General features: G+C 40.0%; 1 pseudogene; it reads right to left on the bottom strand.

The window, feature by feature from the left end:
- Window positions 1–3,897: 3,897 nt before the first annotated feature.
- LOC134486877 (glyceraldehyde-3-phosphate dehydrogenase-like) lies at window positions 3,898–4,702 on the bottom strand (annotated as a pseudogene).
- Window positions 4,703–21,935: the final 17,233 nt, after the last annotated feature.

A 21,935-nucleotide genomic window follows, 5' to 3' on the forward strand; every position in this document is an offset into this window, starting at 1 on the left:
CTTAGCACCGTATATGACTTCATCTTTTAAGAGTATATGTGAACTGCTGTTCCCCTGCCTATTTCTTCTGTAATACCACAGTTTTCAGAGTCATAACAATAGTCAGAATAATGTTGTGCAGGCAATATACATGACTATGTCATAGACTGTGACATTCCCTGAACTCTTTCCAGTATTCCTACCAAAGGAAGCCACCAAAAGTGTTGACCTGAGAAAGTCCCAGTGTCATTTGTATCCAGACAGATGTTGCTGTCTCACCTAGCTCCCAGGTTGTCCGTCTGGTAACAGCCATAAGGATGGCATGCAATCTTCAACTGGTAACTTTATCCTATAGCTTGCGTGGCCTTGGGGAAAAACCATTTTTGCCCCATTCTACCTCAATATAGTTACATTTTTTTCCAGATCATTCCAGAGAGTAGGGAAAGAAACCAGGTACGCCCTTATGAGAGTCGCCAAGTATCAGGTTGGTTCCTGACTTTCTTCGCCATCTGTTTCTAGAGTAGCGGATAATTGAGTAGCTGTTCATCTGTCTCAGTACAGAAACAGACCAGGTATCACATCTTCAGATGCTGAGCTAATTTGGCCTGCCAAGCGTACTGAAGATGTCCTCTCATCCCAGCCCTCGTTCCTGCTGACAATCTAACCTCACCCTGTGAGGCCAACATCGAAAACATTTGTGCCCTACGGTTTGGATTTATGTTCTCTGTGAGAAAAAAAAAATCTCCCAGTAAGCCTGTGTCTCATTGGAACTGACAAAGCCATGCCCAGCTCACCACACACACACACACACACACACACACACACACACACACACACACACACACACAGACACACAAATAATTAAAAAGGGAAAGGGGAAAAGTCAGTTGCAAGCATGAGGGAAATCACCCTCTTAAAGTGAGCCTAAGTTAGACATAGGACCAGCAATTTCTGAGATAAACGGTATTCTTCTGTGTGGAAATCACCATCCTTACCAAGATAGCCCTCGAGTCCATGTGTCTTTTTCTGCTTAGACACAATCAGTCAGCTTGGACAAATCCTCCCAGAACCCTGCCCCATGGAAAGCTGGCACCCAGATGCTGGGAGAATCAGTGAGAGCCATGGTGCAGAACGAAACAGAAATTTAACCTGAGTCTGAGGTTTCAAAACAAAGCAGAACCCAGTCTTCTCTGGGGTGGAAACTATGTAAGTCAGGGAGTGTAACACCATCAAAAACTGTGACCTTATATTTCAATGTGCAATCACAAATAACTTCACCCATAGCCAGTTTCATTGTGGTAATGCAAATTAGTAGTTTAATATATAAATTCACTCTATGGTAAGCAGTAGAAATTGGTTTGCTTGGATTCTTACCCACTCCGTAGTCTACAGACACCAGGCTTTCGGAGAGTTTTCTAAATTTGTTCTCTGATTCTTCTAGGACAATGTTTGGAACTTTTTTTTAAAAAAATCACAAATAAGTTTACCTTTTTTTTTTTCTGAATTTAAGATTTTGATGCCGAATTACTCAAACCTCCTACTTCTACTGAAACTAAAAAAGTGAAGCCAAGGAAAGAGAAGTCTGCAAAACATGTTAGGAGTGACTTCCACCCGGCAGCACTGTTGTTAGCATCAATGAGATCATCAATTTTTAATAAGATTTTTTTTGAAGTAGGAGCTTCCTTTGAACTGACAAAGCTTTTCCCCAGACTCTGTGTTATGTGACAGTATGCTAAATCATTTTCTTTTTAAAGCACTAAAGATTAACTTCGCGCATGGTCTGGCATGATGGCATCACAGGGTATTAGTGTCACTGTCTCTTCAGACTCTCAACAGGAATTCCACCCAAGATCCACCCCAAATATCCAAACGTCACAAGTTAGCAAGCATTTGCTTTCCTTTGCCAGCTTTAATGTCAGGCAAAGCCACACCCAGGAGACAATTGTGTGGGATGCATACTGCAAGGCTTGCTTCTTTGATGTTCTTCTTACCAATCTTTTGCTCAGTTTCCCTCTGCTTTTCAGTTGTCATTCTTATGACCATATAAATGAATGTTTCCTTTCCTCAGGATATCTCCCTTCCTGAGGTTGAAAAGAGAGAGAAGGCTAAGGTTCCAAGAACTCCATGCCCAGAGATGAGTCCTTCAACTCAAGGAGAGAATTATTTAATATGTCAAGCCAGCCTGAGCAACTAGGGCCAGGGCTTAGAAGCAAAGAATGATTCAAATATAAAAAAAAAAAATCCTCATTCTCCCTAAGGGAGGCCAGGCAGTGACTTGTCATAGAGTTTTCCTGGCAAAGCTTGTCTACTGTAAAGTCCTTTTTGAATTATTTGTTTCTTGTTTTAAGTTTTAAAGCACAGAAATACCATTTGAATACTTCAAAAACTATCTTAAGGTCTCTGCTGGTATTCATCTTAATTTTTATTCCCTTAAAAATGTTAAGCATAGGGGGTTGGGGATTTAGCTCAGTGGTAGAGCGCTTGCCTAGGAAGCGCAAGGCCCTGGGTTCGGTCCCCAGCTCCAAAAAAATAAAATAAAATAAAATAAAAAAATATAAAAAATGTTAAGCATAAGAAATATTAAGCATAAAATCATAGAATGCATGTAAATGATGTTATCAGCAGGATCTTTTACTGCTGAGTTTCCTGTCTTTTATTTCTTTGGGTACTCATTGGTATTTTCCTATTTTATTTTGGGTTAAATGCTGTCTTTTGGCAGGAATATTATACTTCTCAGAAACCCTTTGATGAGAAAAGAAAAAAAACCCCAATAGCCTATCTTACAGAGGCTGTAATATGTACTTTCCATAATACATAACATTTCAAAGTTCTGTGGCCGTGGCGTGATATGACTGACAGCCCGAGATCTGACTTTTGCTTACCAATTTCATGGTGAAATTAGAGAGAACTCAGCAAAAAATTGTCCTCATGGTAACAAATGAAGTAAAAGCAAGGCCCACTCTTATTCTTGCAATGGGGAGAACACTCATTTACCTTGGTTAGTATTCAGCCCAGGAAAAATCCTTCACACTTTAGACAATTGGGGATGCGCTGAACTCTATGGTCTTAAGAGGGAGGATAAACATACATTTAATCTCTAAGCAGTCATACTTCAGTGGACTCCAAAATTAAATTGAGAACACAGGAGCTGAGAAAGCTTAATATCATTCATTCTTTGTCCTACAGAGAGCTTCAGTTGCATACTTAACTGACTTAAATTCACAGAAAGCTACAGATGAGAGAAACTGTGACTGGTCCCAGTCAGTAAAGTCAGTCTTAAAATGTGGACCAGAGAGCAAGGCTCAGCTTGAATCTTGAAGTTTCAGAGACCCCTCTGAAACAGATAATTTACCAGGGCAATGCCATGTAAACAAATCAGTAGAGCATGGCATGCTACATGTGGAACACAGCATAAACATTGTAAATGTATTCACTTCAATTTGTATATTAAAGCCACATGCTTGATAATAGTAGTTTAGCTTTGACTGTTTGTGTGTGTGTGTGTGTGTGTGTGTGTGTGTGTGTGTGTGTGTGTGTGTGTGTGTGTAGCAAACTTTATTGATGGTTTCAAGAGAGTAGGGAGGGCTCCCTAGGCCCCTCCTGTTATTATGGGGGTCTGGGATGGAAATTGTGAGGGAGGTGCTCAGTGTTGGGGGCCAAATTGGGATGGGGATCCTCAGCAGCTGAGGGCCTCTCTTGCTCTCAATATCCTTGCTGAACTAGGGTGGGTAGTCCAGGGTTTCTTACTCCTTGGAGGCCACGTAGGCCATGAGGTTCACCACCCTGATGCTGTAGCCATATTCATTGTCATACCAGGAAATGAGCTTTACAAAGTTGTCATTGAGAGCAATGCCAGTCCCAGCATCAAAGGTGGAAGAGTGGGAGCTGCTGTTGAAGTCTCAGGAGACAACCTGGTCCTCAGTGTAGCCCCTTTAGTGGGCCCTCAGATGCCTACTTCACCACCTTCTTGATGTCATCATACATGGCAGGTTTCTCCAGGCGGCATGTCAGATCCACAGTGAATACACAGGGGTAAGAACACGGAAGGCCATGCCAGTGAGCTTCCCATTCAGCTCTGGGATGACCTTGCCCACATCCTTGGCAGCACCAGTGGATGCAGGGATGATGTTCTGGGCTGCCCCACGGCCATCACGCCACAGTTTTCCAGAGGGGCCATCCACCGTCTTCTGAGTGGCAGTGATGGCATGAACTGTGGTCATGAGCCCTTCCACAATGCCAAAGTTGTCACAGATGACAGCTAAGCAGTTGGTGGTACAGGATGCATTGCTGACAATCTTGAGCAAGTTGTCATATTTCTCATGGTTCACACCCATCACAAACATGGGGGCATCGGCCGAAGGGGCGGAGATGATGACCCTTTTTGGCCCCACCCTTCAAGTGGTCCCCAGCCTTCTCCATGGTGGTAAAGATGCCAGTAGATTCCACGACATACTCAGCACCAGCATCACCCCATTTGATGTTAGGGATCTTGCTCCTGGAAGATGATGACGGGCTTCCTGTTGATAAGATTCCAATTCTCAGCCTTGACAGTGCCATTGAACTTGCCATGGGTAGAGTCATACTGGAACATGTAGACCATGTAGTTGAGGTCAATGAAGGGGTCATTGATGGCAACAATCTCCACTTTGCCAGATGCAGAGAAGGCATCTCTGGTAACGAGGCATCCAATATGGCCAAATCCGTTCACACCAACCTTCACCATCTTGTCTGCAGGATGAGGTTGGCACTACATGAGAAGATGCAGCTGTCTCTGGAACAGGGAGGAGCCTAGCTTTGATGTTAAAGTGGCCTATAACATTCCAGTTTACCATCCAGCACCCTGGTCTTAAGCATAGAGCTTGGAAATGATTTTAAAACAAGAATAAAATTACTAGTTGGAATTTTATGAGCATTGCATTAAATGACTTCCAGGACACAATGTTCATGAAGAATAAAAAACAGAGAATTAGAAGTTAAAAATGACATTCTGTTGAAAATTTAAACGGCATTTTAGATTCATGGAGGAAAAGAACTTGTTTCATTCATCTCTTTATTCTCCCCACACATTTACGAAGGCAAGTCAGTCCTAAATGTTTGTTCAAATAAAGATATCTCAGCCCATTTCTTGAACCTTATATCTGTATGCCTTAGCTACAGCTCAAGAGGGTTTGATTAGCTCTCTATAAAGACTCTACCAGTCCTTAAGCTTATCCCCTTATAATGGAGGTGTTCCTTATGTTTTCCTGTCCCAGAATCACTCTGTATGTGAGATAAAATTTACTGTACTGGGCCAAACAGGTCTAGAGTAAGGTTTAGGAATGTTAGTTTTATAAGTCATTCTGGATGATTCTATTAGAGATAATATGAAGCCTCAGATTAGAGGCATTGATTTGTGCTATGCAGTCTGTTGTTTCCCATATTTGCTTACAGTTATAATAGTTTATAAAATATTTGTCATTCTAAAGAATGTTTTAACTCATGAGGACCTGCCTTTACTTAGTACTTTATATTTAAAGAATTGTAGAGTCTAAATGTTATCCAAAATGTGCATCACTGAAGACCAGAAATGTTGCATTCATCTTTCTTCTCCAGCTGGCTCCAAGATAGCTCATGATGCTTAAGAGCACTTTGTGACCTTATGAGCACCTTAAGGTTACCTTATGTGACCTTGTGACCTAACTATTTAAGACTGGGCGTTTCTCAGGCTATGACAATTTCTGTGAAAATCAAGTGTTTTGGAAGACCTAGAAAATACCTATGGGCTTGCACTTCTGATCCTGAGCCAGACGTGTGCATGTGTCTTCTTCCTGAGGGGATTCCTGTTGTCATATTCATATTCATTAGACACTGCTTCTCTCCTAGGATGTTTCTGATACCGCCCTAAATTCAATGTGACAGTTACTATCCAATTAATGTTCCGAACCATCTTGAGTAGAGGTCAAGAATGAGAACCCCTGCTGCTCTACACAGAGACGCAACTCTCCCAAGAGTAAATATTCATCAAGATTGCCTGTTCAGGTCACAGTGCTATCCACTCCACTGGCCAGATAAAGCTTGAATATGAATTATAGAAAAAAAATTCCCTCGAATTACTTTTTAGAGGTAGTGGAAAATTGTTATTTGTGACTAATGTAAATTTTGAAAGGGTTCCACTATTTTATAAATCTTGCATAGCTACTTATGACTGACAACCTACCCTTCCTCTCATCTGTGCTCCAAACACAGTATATTCATTGTATTGCTGAAAGGAATGGCTCTGATGTGTTTATGACCTCTGGGAAGTTTTTAACTTTCCATCACTTCTTTTTTGATATCTCCTAGGATTGAAATTGTAGTACATGATGGGATTTTTCAAATCTTCCCTCATTTAAACATTCAAAACTGCCAGACCATTTCCCCTCTATTGTGGATGTGGTTTAGTACTTTTATTATGTTAATTAGGTTCCCAAATTACAAGAGAATTTGTAGGTCTGCATGTGAGATGAGGATGGTCCCTGCCCCCCGCTGGTTCTAACTGGTAAAGTTGTCAGGGCCTAAAGGCAGGGCAGGAGACAGAAATGGAACCTTGAGGTTCCTGGGTAAGGAACATGAGGCATGAAAAGAATCACCATTGCTGGGGAAGAGAAGGTTCCAGCCTGAGACATGTAAGACAGAGAGACAGAGACACTGCCAAGATGTGAGGGTCAGGGGTCATGTCCCATGAGGACTGCAGGCCTGGGTCTATGGTAGCCAGAATGGAAAATAGGTTTTAGTAAGTAATAATTCAGGAATATTGGAGGAGAGAGTGTGTTAGCAGTGGAGAGATTGGAAGTGTCCAGCCATTGCATTGTTTAAGACATATTAAAATAGAAGGCTACATGATTTTCATTTATGGATCCAAAACATTTGAGTGGGTAGTGAGCAGCACATGTACACCCGCTGGAGAGTGGATTAACCACACTCCCACTTCTAATGGCATCCAACATGTGAGACTTGTACTCACTATTAAAAATTAATTAGAATTATCAAATGGAAGACACATTCCTTGATGTGAGATTAGGAGGTGGGGAGAACTGGTTTCTCAGCAGAGCTGAGCTGAGCTTGGTGGTTCCTCGTGGTTCATGGTGTGAGGTGGGACACAGTTAACTCCTCCAAGTTGACTCAGACAAAGCTGACTGGTAGATGTTTACCCAGACCCTTCTCAAAGTCTTCTGACTGCCTCAGAGAGTTTGAACTTAGAGGGGTTTGGAGCACCTGCTATGCAAACAGACAGGCTACTCAGAAGGCAGAGACAGGCAGTCATTAGAGGCTGATTGCCTCCAACAATCGGGTAAACTAAGGATAGAGATTAATGAAATTTGATTTAATTATTTTTAAGGATAGAAAGAAGTATAATAGTAATTGTTTAAGTGTTTTTAAGTATACATGGAATAAAGAAATCTAGGCCTTTGATCTCAAATGTAGGAAACAAAAGCAGAGAGATAGAATAGACTGAATGAGAAAAAAATGCATTAAAAGAAATTTGAAAACGTCTATGCCAGGGCAGCCCTCAGGATCTTTTGAACATGGTCTGCATAAGATATCTAGGAATGCTTAGCCTGGTATGATAAGTAAGCTCATACAGAAATATAGAAGGGAATTTAATTAAAGTTAAATACATAGGAAAGGGTGTTAATTCAAGTTATGTAAGAGAAAGGGGATATATATTCCCACAGAGATATTAATCTCTATAGAAGGGAGAATTTAAGTATACATAGATGAATAAATAAATTTAGGTCTTGATCTCACTGTTATAAACTATTTGTGTAAGAACAAGGTAGGAGATAATGGGGGAGCACCGTCTCAACATTACTACTACTTGTTTAGATTGCTTTAATTACTTTGAATTATTTTAATTATCAAAATGTATGTGGTTTTTAAGTTTGTTGGTTATGACATTAAAAAGCCTCTGGGAGAGAGGTTAAAATGGGGCAGGACTGAAGGAGGCTGCTTCTTTGAATCAGTCTATACCTTTGATGACTTTGGGCTGTAGGACCACATGCTATTGTCGGGAGAGGCTCTTTATGTGTTAATAGGAAGAAAAGACTTTGGACCCCTTTCATAGTGATATGGATCAGATATGACAGGGGAAGGCAACCTGAAGATTTTGGCTACAGGAAAGAAACATTCAGAAAAAATCAAATGGGTTAGGTAACTGATTACTCCACATAGGAACAGCCCTGTAACTGGCTTAGAAATAAAAATGTCTCTAGCCAATATTTCAGCTAAAATTAGACAATAAAGCTTGTTGGTTATGGAATCCTTAAGACTCACTGTGTCATCTTACATATTGCATGAATGAATATTTATTACATTTATTATTGGACAAATTAACTCACAAAAGGATTGTTGTCTTTCGCCTGCACACACAAGGAGCAAAAACTCATCCTTTACTGATCTGTGCACCTCGCTTGCACAAGTCATAGGAATATTTAATAGTACTAACATTTCGGTTGTAGGATTCATATATTACAGAATGTGCAACTCTGACAAAATGCATCCGCAGGGATGCTGAAATGATCTGCTGTTTCAACTACCTGCCTCTTGATGTTGTTTTCAAAAACTTGCTTCCAGTATAACTTCAGTAATAACTGCTGATTCCCAGTGGACTCAATTCATCCAGCCTTTCAGACAGATCCAGTGAGAACTTCAGTAAAGTCCTGAGCCTTCAAAACACACAGAGACTGAATAGCAGATGCTAAAGCTAGCTTTCTTAAGTCTAACCAATTTTTTTCTAATTTTCCAATTCCTCCTACTCCTTTAAAAAAATTTTCATTGCCCCTCTTCAGCAGGAAGAAGTTGTGGAGAGTTGTCATCCCAATCCCTTGGTTTTGGGTGTCTGGTTACAGTTATTTTATAAATTATAGATAGGTTGTCATTTTAAGGGATAATTTGGGAATGGTCAAAATTCTGAACAGCAAGGAGATAGATGGAATGTATTACTAAATTCATTCATGAACAAAGCATTGTACAGCCATTTCTTAAATTGATAGAGATCTTTATAATTGATCCATAAAATTGAAGTTGTAAATTTTTTACATGGGTAAAGATTTTATATATTGATACAGAGTTCAGATTTTCATTGATATAAATCTTTGTATATTGATACAAAATTTGAAATTAATATTGTTACTCTTATATTGATGTTGTGCCTATACAACTCACTTAAAGATACAAGGCTTTGACCCAGTCCTTCTGTAGCTGCTATTACAAACTGTTTAATATGATTAAGTAATGAAAGTTAAGGGCCAGATAGTAGCTTGTGGTTATATTAAATTCTGATTTAATTATAATAAAATATTTTCAATATTATTCAAATAGAAATAGCTAAGCATAGTCAAGTTTAGCAGTTCAGATATACTTTATATAGGTAGTATTCAAAAACATCAGAAATCGATAAAATATGGCATTTATAATCATTTCATTATTATTAGATTTGACTAAGAGACATGTCAGTTCCTGACAGTGCCCCCTTCATGGTTCAAAGAAGATATTGAACATTATAACTTCCACATGGAGCTGCTCCAGTTATGACAAGGTAGCCACTGGGCAAGAATTGCCTTAATTCATCTACAAACAAAAACATACCATCCAGGAAAGGACACATGTTATGGGATAGTCAACAGCTTAGCTCTGCCAATACAGGGTAAGCTAGTCCTTCATAGTTCCTGCTTCACTTAAGTTCTATAAGATGGTTCTGGGCCAGAAGACTGAAGACAGATGCTACAATGTTTTAAGCAATGGGGGACTGCCCAGGTAGTCGACTGTCTCTGAAAATTGGTTAAATATTCAGGTAATATTTAATTTATTCTCAGATCTTCGATGAGGTTGAAGGCTAGTTATAGTCTCATAATCAAACTTTAAGTTGTCAAACACTAACAAAGATGATCTATATTTGAAAGGATGGTTTTCAGATGGTAATGCAAGTTAAAATCAGAACATAATTCAGGTATAGAATTATAAATTCTTTAAGGTATGATTTTAGACTAATGTATACAAATTGACAGAATTGATGGACTGGACATTATTAGTATATATCATAGCTTATAGTTTACAACTGTTATAACTATGTTAATTTATATCTGAGAGAAAGGTCTTTTTAATTGATGAAAAGGATGAGATGTTGTGGATTTGGTTTATTGCTTATATTATGTTAATTGGGTTCCCAAATTATATGAGAAATTTGTACATGTGCATGTGAGATGCTGATGGTCCCTTCCCCTCAGCAGGTACTAACAGGTAAATAAAGTTGCCAGGGTCCAGTGGCAGGGCAGGGAGACAGAGATGGAACTTTGAGGTTCCTGGGCAAGAGATGCTAGACAAGAAGAGAATCACCATTGTTTGGAAAGAGAAGGTCCCAGTCTGAGAAGTGTGGAACAGAAAGACAGAGACACTGTTAAGATATAGGAGTCGTGGGTTGTGGCCCACAAGGGCCGCAGGCCTGGATCCATGGTGGCCAGGATGGAAAATAGATTTTAGTAAGTAATACTTCAGGAATATCGGGGGAAGAGAGTGTGTTAATAGCAGGGAGGTATGGAAGTGTCCAGTCATTGCACTGTTTAAGGCATATTAAAATAGAAGACTGCATGTGTGTGTATGTGTGTGTGTGTGTGTGTGCATGTGTGTGTGTATGTTTGTGTGTGTGCGCATGTATGTGTGTGTGTGTGCGTGTGTGTGTGTTTCATTTGTAGATCCAAAACATTTGTGCAGGTGGTGAGGAGTGCATGCCTACCTGCTGGGGAGTTTAGAGCAGATTAACCAACTACTGCTTCGTCACTCTTCCTTCTCAGATACACTAGAAAGCACATACGTATCTCGAGAACAGAGGCATATCTACTTTGAATGTGTCTGTCAAATAATCTATCTTCAAGGCTGCTGAGACTATTGGGATCTGTTGCCAGCCAGAGAGGAATACACAGGCAGGTTGGGGTTGGTATAGTAGGTTGGTACCTCTGAAGATGTCAAGGCAGCAGGATTGGGTAGAAGGATGGGTTGGATTGTGAAGAAGCCAAAATCAGCTGACAACTCAAAGATATGCTACAGCATAGATAGCTGTTTGTTTTTGTTCTATTTGAGCCAAGGCTGTGTGTTCTTGCCCTAACATTTTTCAATCCTTGGAAAGTAGTGACCAGAAAGGCACCAAGACCTTGGGCAAAATACCTCTCTTTGACTAAATTCCATTATTAGTACTTAATAATAGGTATCAGCCGCTAGATGTACTATAATAATCTCAAGTTTAAGTAGGGACTGGGCCATGTATCACTGTCCCTTGTAGCATTATAGTAAAGAAGTGGTTTATGAAGACTGGAGATGTATCACAGTAGTTGAGTGCCTCACATGTGTGAGGTGATAGGTTCACTTCCCACCACACACACACACACACACACACACACACACACACACACACACACACACACACACACAAAACACTAGGAATGTTCACCTGTAACTTCTGCCTCACACCTGTAATTTTATGGATTTTGCTTTTTAGTTTTCTCAATTTTTTAAAAAAATATATATATTCATTTATTTGGGAGTGGTCATGTGCATGACATAACATGTTTGTGGAAACGTGAGGCCAATTTGCAGAACTCTGTTCTTTCTTCCTTCCATGTGAATCTTGGAATCAAACTCGGGTAGTCAGCAGATTTGGCAAGAAACACCTTTACTGTACCGTCTTGTTCACCTTGATTTGTCTTTTGAAGATTATTACTCCGAATTCTTCAAGCACTACAAACATTCTCTGTGTTCTGGTCTTAATATATAGGCAGTTTTCCAGCATGATCATTAAAAATCAGACTAAAGAAATTTGGGTCTTCATACTCTTAAAAAAAAACTGCTCTGGACAGCTGTAAGATGCCTTACATTCTTGTCCTGGTGCCTGCTTAATATGATATTTACATGGAGCTACAATAAAAAACATGGTATGGATCACTGAAGGACTATAGGATACATGAGAACCACTGGGGAAAGGAATGCTCGACAGGGGAGAAAATGGAGAGCTATAGTGGGCAGGATATCCCCAAAGATGTCTTATCATATTCTGAAGAACCTTCGACCTTGACGACCCAGCACTTCTGTGGTCTTACTGGTTGATAAATTGCAGGCAACCTTAACATAAAGAGTTGAACTTAGCTTATCCACATGAGGTTGACCACATGAGCCATGAACATGAGCCTTTTCAGCTGGGAACCTAAAAGGAAACCAGAGAGAGATAGCTTCAAGCGAACTTGCTCACTGCATGGCTTTGGAGATGGAGGAGACCATAAGAGAAGCCATGTAAGAAGCTTCCAGGAATAGGGAGAGGATCCCAGCTTGTCTCAAACACAATGTGCTGAAATTGGTCAAAAGCTGGAGTCAACTTAAAATCAGACTCTTCATTCAAGATTAGGCTAAAAGCTTAAACTAGTCAACATCAATTAGAGCTCTGTGAGGCTAAGCATAAAAATCAGCCTAATCTACCTAAACTCTAACCTAGATAGCTGCGAGCTAATGAGTTTATGTTTTAAGCTGCCTGAATTGTGATCATTTGTTACTATAGCAATAAAAACCTAGTAAGTACAGTTGCCCCTACATACACACTCACAGATTGAGTGACACCATGGCTTTGGAAGGAATTGGAAGCTGTCCTTTTAATCATCTGGCATTAGAGAAAGTATGTTGATTCAAATTTATTCACCTGTTACATGCTATCTTGAGCTTCAACAATATATGCACATCTGTGTGTTGGAAGCTAACACTGACCCTAGGTGACAAACAGCATGATAATCCTAATAACATTCCTGTGGTCTTCCAACTGATATTAGGAGAAATTGATTTTGGTTGTATGAGGTGAGGACATGATCACTATAAGGTATGACTGAGGACAAAATTTTTATTATAGATATGAAGAAGAGTAAAGCCAGAGACAATTGGAAGAGTCTAGAGCAAGGGAAGAAAGTTGTACACTATGTATAGCAGAAGGAACTGGGGGCACTAAGAGATGGGCAAGAAATGGCAGGGTTATATAGGAATGAGAGGCTGAGGGAAGGGAAGCCCATGGCCTGGAGGAGTTTAGGGTAGGGAAAAAAGGGTGAGAAGAGCCAAGAGGAGCCAGCGATGCTAGTAGTCTAGATTCTGTAACATTCTGTGATGCTAAGGGATCCTAGAGGTCCCCATGCACCACAGTTAGCCATTTATCCTGGGTTTCTTTTGGACATGAAAATGATGAGCTCCTATTCCAGTTTTGTAACTGAGTCACCTACCTAAGAGAAAAATTCTAATCAATTAATTAAAAGTTCCTATGCTGAGCCTCAACTTAAATCAATGATATCAAGGCATCTGGAACTTTTAAAGACCCTTGGATGGTTGTGTAATAACCAGATAATGTCCAAAAGTATGACCCAAAACCCACTTGTATCCCTCAGCAGTGGTACAAGAACCATGCCATCTCTGCAGTCCTCCAACATCCACTCAGCATTACTCAGGCTGTATAGTTATTTCCTTGGAATTGAAGTAGTCCCTCCTGGAGGGAAGGGAGGAAGCTCATGAAATTCACCAGAAAGTTACAAGTGCCAAAAGGACCCTCCTGAGGTTCTATAAACGATTCTATAAGCTATTGTTGAGTGGGGATGGAGACTCTTCTATGGAATTGCCTGTAGTTTTAGTGAGTCACCACTCATGCAGTTGGGCTTTTCAGAAACACAACTGCCCAAGTTCTCTACATCTCTAAGAAACTCATTGATTCATCATGCTTGACTAGGCCAGAATAATTTCTTTGGGTTATTATCCCCACCCTGTCTAGGATGAAAAACATTTGTTTAAGTCTTTCCAGTTTAAAAATGCAAGATCTTAAAGAAGAATGCCTGGCTTGCTTGGGGAAGGATGTGCGTTTGACTCAGAAAGCTTCTAAAGTAGAGATTACCTTCCCTAAGGGGGTACACTACAGGCTCCCCAGGGCATGACTGAAAAGTTAAATCAATAGGAAGAAGCAAGAATTCACTTGATTTCTAGCCGTACCTCTTCATGGAAACCTCTCTTTTCAACTCTTCTAGCCCTTGACCTTTGCTTCACCCAATTTGCGCCCACGCCTGGTTCTCAGCCCTTTACTTCAAATTACGGCAGTAGCTTTCCTGGGCCTCCAACTCCCAGAATGTAGATTGTAGGACTCTGTAGTCTTTACAGAGCCTCGATAGCATCTCCCCATCTCGCCACAGCTGCAGGTTCACTGGACCTGAAGAATGGTCAAAGCACTGAACTGGGTGTAATTGCTATTTGATGAGGAAGCTCAGTGCAATGCAGCATACGGAAGGCTCACGTTTATGATCACGTGACTAAAGCTGCTGCTCCCTGCTGCTGCTCAGCATCACAAGAGAGTATCGTACAGTATTCCCAGCTTTCCACAAGCTAAAAGATGAAGATTGGTTTCTATCGGGGCTGGCAAAATTGCTCAATGGGCTAAGACACTTTTCACCAAGCCTTACGCTTTCAGTTAATCCCCAGAACCTACATATTAGAAAAGGAAAACAGAATCCAGCAAGTGACTTTGGCACACATATGTGGGCATACAACTATAAAGAAAGGAAGGAAGGAAGGAAGGAAGGAAGGAAGGAAGGAAGGAAGGAAGGAAGGAAGGAAGGAAGGAAGGAAGGAAGGAGGGAGGGAGGGAGGGAGGGAGGGAGGGAGGGAGGGAGGGAGGAAGGAAGGAGGGAAGGAAGGGAGGAAGGAAATAGAAAAATAACAATGGTTTTACTGAATACATGCCATTTTTATGCTAGCATAAAGACAATATAATCTGAAATTGAACTACTACTATATGTTGGGCAATTTCCATATAAACCTGTCCTATAGGTTCTGTTTCTGGCTAGAGTCAGCCATTGACACACTTTTAGCCAAACCACAAAAGGAGACTACCACAACTAAGGGAACTTTTTCCACCATAAGAAACAGAAAAGGGACCAGAGAGATAGCTCAATGGTTCTGAGAACATTTTGCTCTTCCCAAATTTTTGATTCAGTTTCCAGAACATAAGTCAAAAGACCCACAACTACATATGACTCTAGCTCCGTGGAATCTTACCTCCTCTTCTGGCCTCTATGCTCATATGCACTCATGTGCATATACTCACACTTACACACACATATAGATATAATTAAAAATAAAATATATCTTTTTAAAAAAGAAAGTAGAAGATGCAGTGCCACTCCCTGGATAGGGAAGAGAGAGGATGATTTAGGACAAGCAACTGTTATCAGTGGCCAAGGGGTAAGACTCTAAATGAAAGGCTAACACATGCTGAAAAGATGGGCTGGCTGGGTTTGTTTTTCATAAATCACTGTTTTCTACATGAGCTGTTATCAGCTCACCTAGTCCAGAAGACAAAGCTACTTCCTACTCTATGGTACTATGAACCAAACCAATGGAAGCACATCTTCATGGCACAGTTCCTGTGGGATTAGTAGTATTAAACCTACCAGAAATCACAAAGAGAGTCTTGAGAAACACGTCTACCAGCTTCTTGTTCAAGGCAGAAAAAAGTTTGTAAAACTCACATTGATAAATGATTTAGAGAATATGAGTACATGTGGAGGGGTAAGAAAGGAAGTAGATAAAGCACCAATTATTCAATGTTTATATCGATTGAAAATGATTAGATGATCATAGGAGAGAAGCTCTTGAAGTTTCACACATTAATTCCACTTACCAGAACATATATTAGTAAGTTAGATATTGTAATAACATAATCTCTTTGTATAAAATCCCCAGATTTCCCACTTCAAGCATCTTTATCATCATCCTAACCCTAGCATTATCTCTGATAATTTTTTTGGAAGTGGCCCCATGCATAGAAAGTCATGTGAGCCTCATGAGGAACACTACCAGGTCTCCTCCAGTTATTGCCCTAGGCAGAGCCTGCAGCATTAGCTTTGGTCGCGTCAGTAGGGGATGACTGACATCAACTGTAGGATCCTCGATCATCCATGTGGTAATTGACACACTGGGAACCTGTTTTTTGGGGGGCAGCCTGGAATATTCTTCTATCTCATTCTCTCAGACTGAACCACAAACACTGAATAGTCAGGTGCATTTCTAAAGGTTACAGGATTAAACCATGTTCCTTAAGCCTAAACCCATGCACATTCTTACAGGGTCACCTCAAAGGTCCCTGATATATTTTTCAAATTCTCCCTAAACATGTCTACTCCATGAAGATTAAACAAGACACACAAGTGTTTTACCACCAACAAATGACAGTGTATTATGATTTTTTAATAAAGGAAGAACCAACGGGTTTCTTTACAAAATTAGAATCTGCATCCTTCCAAACGTCAGGGTAACACATAATTATAGCCCAGTCATATTACATTAAATGTGCATTTGCCATGATGATACATCATGGCACAGAATTTCTGACCCTTTTGAGTTTTTTTCCCCTTCACCTTCTTCAGATCCCAATTTGACATTCTGTGACAAGAATCAGCAGCTCATTAAATATATGAAGACATAAAAGTCACCACAGTAATGAATCTTACCCTAGGACAAGTTTTATCAACTGGAAACCAGCTAATAAACAAACCAGCTGATTTCACTTTCCTGTAGCTGCTCCAACCTAGCAAGGGCTTATTTTTTGCCCGAGGAATAAAGCATCCTCACACAAAGAACATGAGTTTTCTTAAATCTAGTCCTCTATCCAACACTAAAATTGGAACATTTCTCCTATAAAACTCAGAATTAAAGCTATATTTGGAGGAGATTGTAGGAAATTAACAACCCAATACTCCATTACTCCACTTCTGGGTTATTTTATTTCTATAGAGGGCAACTGAGTGTCAGGTCTCTGATCATTCCTTTGCTTCCCTCATGGAGGGAACCAGCTCTGTGCCTCATGACAGCCTGGCAGTTGGCCTCCTCTTCCCCATGACTGTGCTGGGATTTCTAGAGCCTTTTAGGACAGTCTGTTTTTATTGTGACTTCCCACAGCCTCTTTCTTCACTGCCTAAGTCGTCCTGCTTCTCTTCAGGCTTAACCCCACGCTTCCAGGAGAGCTGACCACATGGTTCTGGACTTTACACTGTGTTCATGTTGCACTTATTTAAAACAAAGGTTGTTGTTTTTTTTTCTCCACTTAACAAATCTATTTTCATACATAGATTGAATTTCTCAGAAGGCAGGGAGACATATTTTTACATCTCTTACACTATCCGGGACCCAAGGACATGGTACAGAACCCAAGATGTAGGTAATAACAGTTGGATTTCTGATTTCTGAGTCATAACATGAGTGGTAGTGTTCTGAGGAATCTTCTACCTATGGGAAGAGGCTTCTTCCCTTCCAGTTCAGGGGAACCAATGACATGCACCATGATTAATTTTGAGCAGTGACATTGCTGATATCTGGCAACTCTGAACTGCTTGGGCCTTGTTATTTCTCACAGTATCCCTTTTATAAAAGATCAGTGGAATGGTTAAAGTTGGGCCTTACCCATTACTTGATCTCTAAATTTATTTCTAATAAGTGAAGCCCTAGCTGCTAAAAGTATAAGACTAAAGCATTTGCTATATGAGTAAGCTTATGATCATGGGCCAGGACTCTCTGAGAACACATCATCCTTAAGTCTTCCTGGAAGAAGTCAAGGGTAAAGAGCACATAAACAGAAGGTACATGTAATGTGATTCTATAGCAGATTAAAATTACCTTCCTGCTTCTCTGTGTGTTCATTAAGACATACTCAATCAACTAGGTCAACATTGATGACAAGCTAGGAGGAAAGTCCTGAGGCACACACAGGATAGGATTACTGAGGAACTAGAAACATTATAAGCCATGGTTTGAGAAACACCATGAATGGAAAAACAGTAGAATTTTAAGTAAGAGTTCCTGTCACAAAGGTGTTTGATTTTGATGAGTATAGCTAAACATTTGTTTAAATATTAAGTAAAATTTGTATTAGGAAAGGAACTCTCTATTAAGCTTGACATTGCAAATCTTGCTCTTAGTTCTGTCAACTGTTTGATACTTTTCAGATGGCTTTGGGTGTTTATAGAGAGATTTTCATGGTGACAATACTCTACTACACAAATACTTCTTATGTGAAAAAATTCTCACTGAGTGCCAAGAATATATTTGAAAACATAAATAGCTGACAGAAAGCAATGTAAAAGAGAAATGTATATTCTGTTAGAAGAGTCTGAGTCTATAAGAGACAGAGGAGTTGGTGTGGCTTACAATTGTGACAGAAGGAGGCTGGGGTTGCTTGATTATATCTCCACTGAGAAGAAAACAAGAAAAGGGTTATATTAGCACTCATCTGGCTTTCACCTTTCTCAGTCTAGGACCATCCAATGATATTGTGCTACCTGCACTCAGGATGAGTCTTTATTCTTCTCCTTTACATTTTTTCCTAGAATGTTTTTACAGATATATCTAGAGGTATGTTTTTCATAGCTTATTCTAAATCTAGTCAAGTTGAAAATATTAACCATCACAAGTCCATTAATTATCAACTGAGAACACAAACATGTCACTTGTAACAAACATGTCACTGGTAAGGCATGATGTTACTCTCATAGTCCCCTCTTAATTCCAAAAGCATTCAGTTAGACCTCAAAACACCACATTATCTTAAAATATCAGCAATGTTAAAAGTCCAAAGTCTCTTATAAAATTAAAGAGAAACGGGGTTGGGGATTTAGCTCAGTGGTAGAGCGCTTGCCTAGCAAGCGCAAGGCCCTGGGTTCGGCCCCCAGCTCTGAAAAAAAAAAAATTAAAGAGAAACTCTTATCTGCGAGTCCCAGAAAATTTTTAAAATTTCAACTATTACAATTACACAGAGTAACCATTAGTATTTCAAGAGGAAAGAACCAGAGGATAGCAAGGAATATCAGAACAAAGTGGTACTGAAACACAGAAGGGAAAATACCAGAACCTCCAGCTATATGGCTGGCATCTTGGGTTTGTGATTCAATGATCTTGGGTAGCCCTGCCACTCCAGTTCTGCTGCTTGTGGCATGGGTAGTCTCTCACTTAAGCTAGTGCCAGTTGGTGCCTGAAGTTTTCTCCAGCAAGTGATTATTGTTGTTCTCTTCAATATGCCAGAATTTCCATTGAAATTTAGGCTTCCATTTCATAGCTTCATGCAAAACCTTCTTAAGATCTCCACTCGGGGAAGGCAACCAGTGACTTTCTGGAACATTGATAAAAGCCACTATGATCCCTTACTTTTGCATCTTGCATGCTTTTAAAACCAGCCACATGTAGATGATGCCAAATTTTATTGCTAGCTAGTTTGTTAATATCTTTGGGGTGTAGGTTGATCTCTTTATGCAGGTGAGAGCTGGCACAAATTAGGTCAAGGCCCATGATTGGACAGTAAAATGTAAGGTGGGACAAAGTTTTTGTAAGGGAGAGAAGGGGAAGAAAAAGGGGGAGAATGAAGATGGAGACTGAGAAGAAAGACTCAGATCTTAGTGGTCTTAAATGGCCCTTGAGAGTTATGTAAATTTCTTAAGAGATGGATTTCTATAGGCCAATTTATCTTATCTAGGTGGGCAGTTTATATCCTTATCAATTGGTTGTGAGTTTGTTGTGTGGATGTATTGTGTTTAACATAGAAATGTAATTGATAAATTACAGTTTATTACATCCTGATTTCACTGGGTGTTGGAAGTTTATAATTTAACTACCAGAGGGCGGTTGTTGAGAGTGTGGGCAGAGTTCATGGCAGGGAGCCACAATAGGCCAACCCTATGCTGGACTTCTAGAGCCCTGATCTTACCAGGTAGCTGGACCCAGAGAGTTCTCTGCTAATAGAGAGCCACGGAAGAGATACTAACCAGAGAAAAATTATGGTTATTGCCATATGGCTCCATGGGTGCTAGGACTAACTCTAGGGACCAGAGTGGCAAGGTGCCACACTGGAATGGCTCATGGATCACCTGGGTCTGAGAGTACTTGGGGGCATCATGGACCCACTGAGATAAAGATACCCTGCAGTGCCATGTGGCCCTACAGGTGCCAGTATTAGCACAGGATAAAAGTTTCCACATTTTTAAATATTTACCACAACATTTGGGCACAACTAAAGTGTCCTCAATGTGCTTTTGAGGCTAAACCTGAGAAAACAGTTACTAGGGAGCCTAGTAGGTGCAGGATACCTTGAAGTTTTCTCTGTTCAAGTATGCTCTTTCCAAATCAAAGTTTGAGAAATTAGTTTGCATTATTATGACCCGGAGTTTTTTATGAATTGGCTCTTGTCTTTAAGGTATCTTTCCTATTGTCCCAATAAATATAGAGATTTCTCTCTGATGATGTTAATCTATTTAACAACTACAGAACCTTATCCATATTTTCTAATCTACAGCTTAACTCTCTCTACATTATGTCAGGCTTCTTTCTTTATCAGACTGTACTGTTTTTGACCCATCTCATTATAAAACTGACTAAAAGTAGCGAACAATTACCTTGTCACAAACTGTACATGGGTGCCTTGAGATTTCGTCTGCCACACAACTTAGTCCATTACTTCTGAATTTCATTGCACTCTAAGTCTTAGTACACTAGTAGACAATAACCAGAAACTTTGCAGATTGTAACATGAATGGCCTATAGGCTTGTTTCTAACAGAATCTTTGTTTCTCTCTGAAACTTTATGAAAAGAGGTTTTAGGGTCACATATCTATCCACATTCTGGCCTCCCATTCTATCCCATCAGAATGGCCTATTAAGCTATATTTAGAGCATTCTATGGCTTCTCTGGCCTTTGGCTCTAAACTTCTCCAAACTAGTTGTAAAGTTATACACACACACACACACACACACACACACACACACACACGCACGCACCACCTGGTAAAAATTGACTCCAGCAATACCTCACTGTTCAGAAGCAATGTTATATGTTAGATACCTTTCTCATGTTTGTGACTGTCTTGATTAGGGTTTTACTGCTGTGAATAGATACCATGACCAAGGCAACTCATATAAGGACAACATTTAATTGGGCCTGGCTTACAAGTTCATAGGTTCAGTTCATTATCATAAAATGGATCATAGAACCATTTAGCAGGCATGGTGCTGGAGTAGCTGAGAGTTCTACATCTTGTTCTAAGGCAAACAAGAGAAGACTGACTTCTAGGCAGCTAGGATGAGGGTCTTAAAGCCCATGCCCACAGTGATCCATTCTCTCTGACAAGGCCACACTGCCTAATAGTGCCACTAACATGCCAAGTATATTCAAACTACCAAAGTGACCACCTGTCTGATAAGAAACAACAGAAGTGTATTATATCTTATAATTTGTAAGGATACAGTCTATGTGGTTAGACAGGTATGGCAGCCAGAGTGACGTATAGCTGTGGTGGTAGCAGAGTCAGGATGTTTGGCTACATCATAGTAGACCAGCAACTAGAATTAGGAGGATGCCATCATTAACGTAGTTTTCCATTTTTATTCAGTAGAGGACCCCAGTACATAGGATAACGTCATCTACATTCAGGGTGAATATTCCTTCCTCAGGAAATTCTCTCTGGTACCTAAAAGTTTCTTCTACGTGACTCTTAACAGAGTTACATTGACAATAAAGATTAACTGCCAAGCATGCTTGTAGAACAGCAAAGTATATTGATGATGGTATCATATGTTGAGCTGCAGGATATAGAAAAGTCAAGCTGGAACTGGACTGGAAGTTTCCTCCCTGATAGCTAGGTTTTCTAGTATTGAAAGGTGCCACCCATGCAGGCTACTGGAGAGAAATGTCATCAACACTCTTACTCAGCTATGGATTCTGCAGGCTACATACTGACCTTTCAGGTAAGATATGTATACTGTTGCAATAATAGCAAGACGGTTATGAGGGTAACCATCTGTTTGTGTCTTGATTGAATTTAGGAACCATTCTACAGAAAAAAATGTATGTACAGAGTTGTAAACCTGGCCAAAACCAGATGAAAACCATAGTCCCT

This window comes from Rattus norvegicus, chromosome 4, assembly GCF_021556685.1.
Source record: "Rattus norvegicus strain SHRSP/BbbUtx chromosome 4, alternate assembly SHRSP_T2T, whole genome shotgun sequence".
Classification (NCBI taxonomy): Eukaryota; Metazoa; Chordata; class Mammalia; order Rodentia; family Muridae; genus Rattus; species Rattus norvegicus.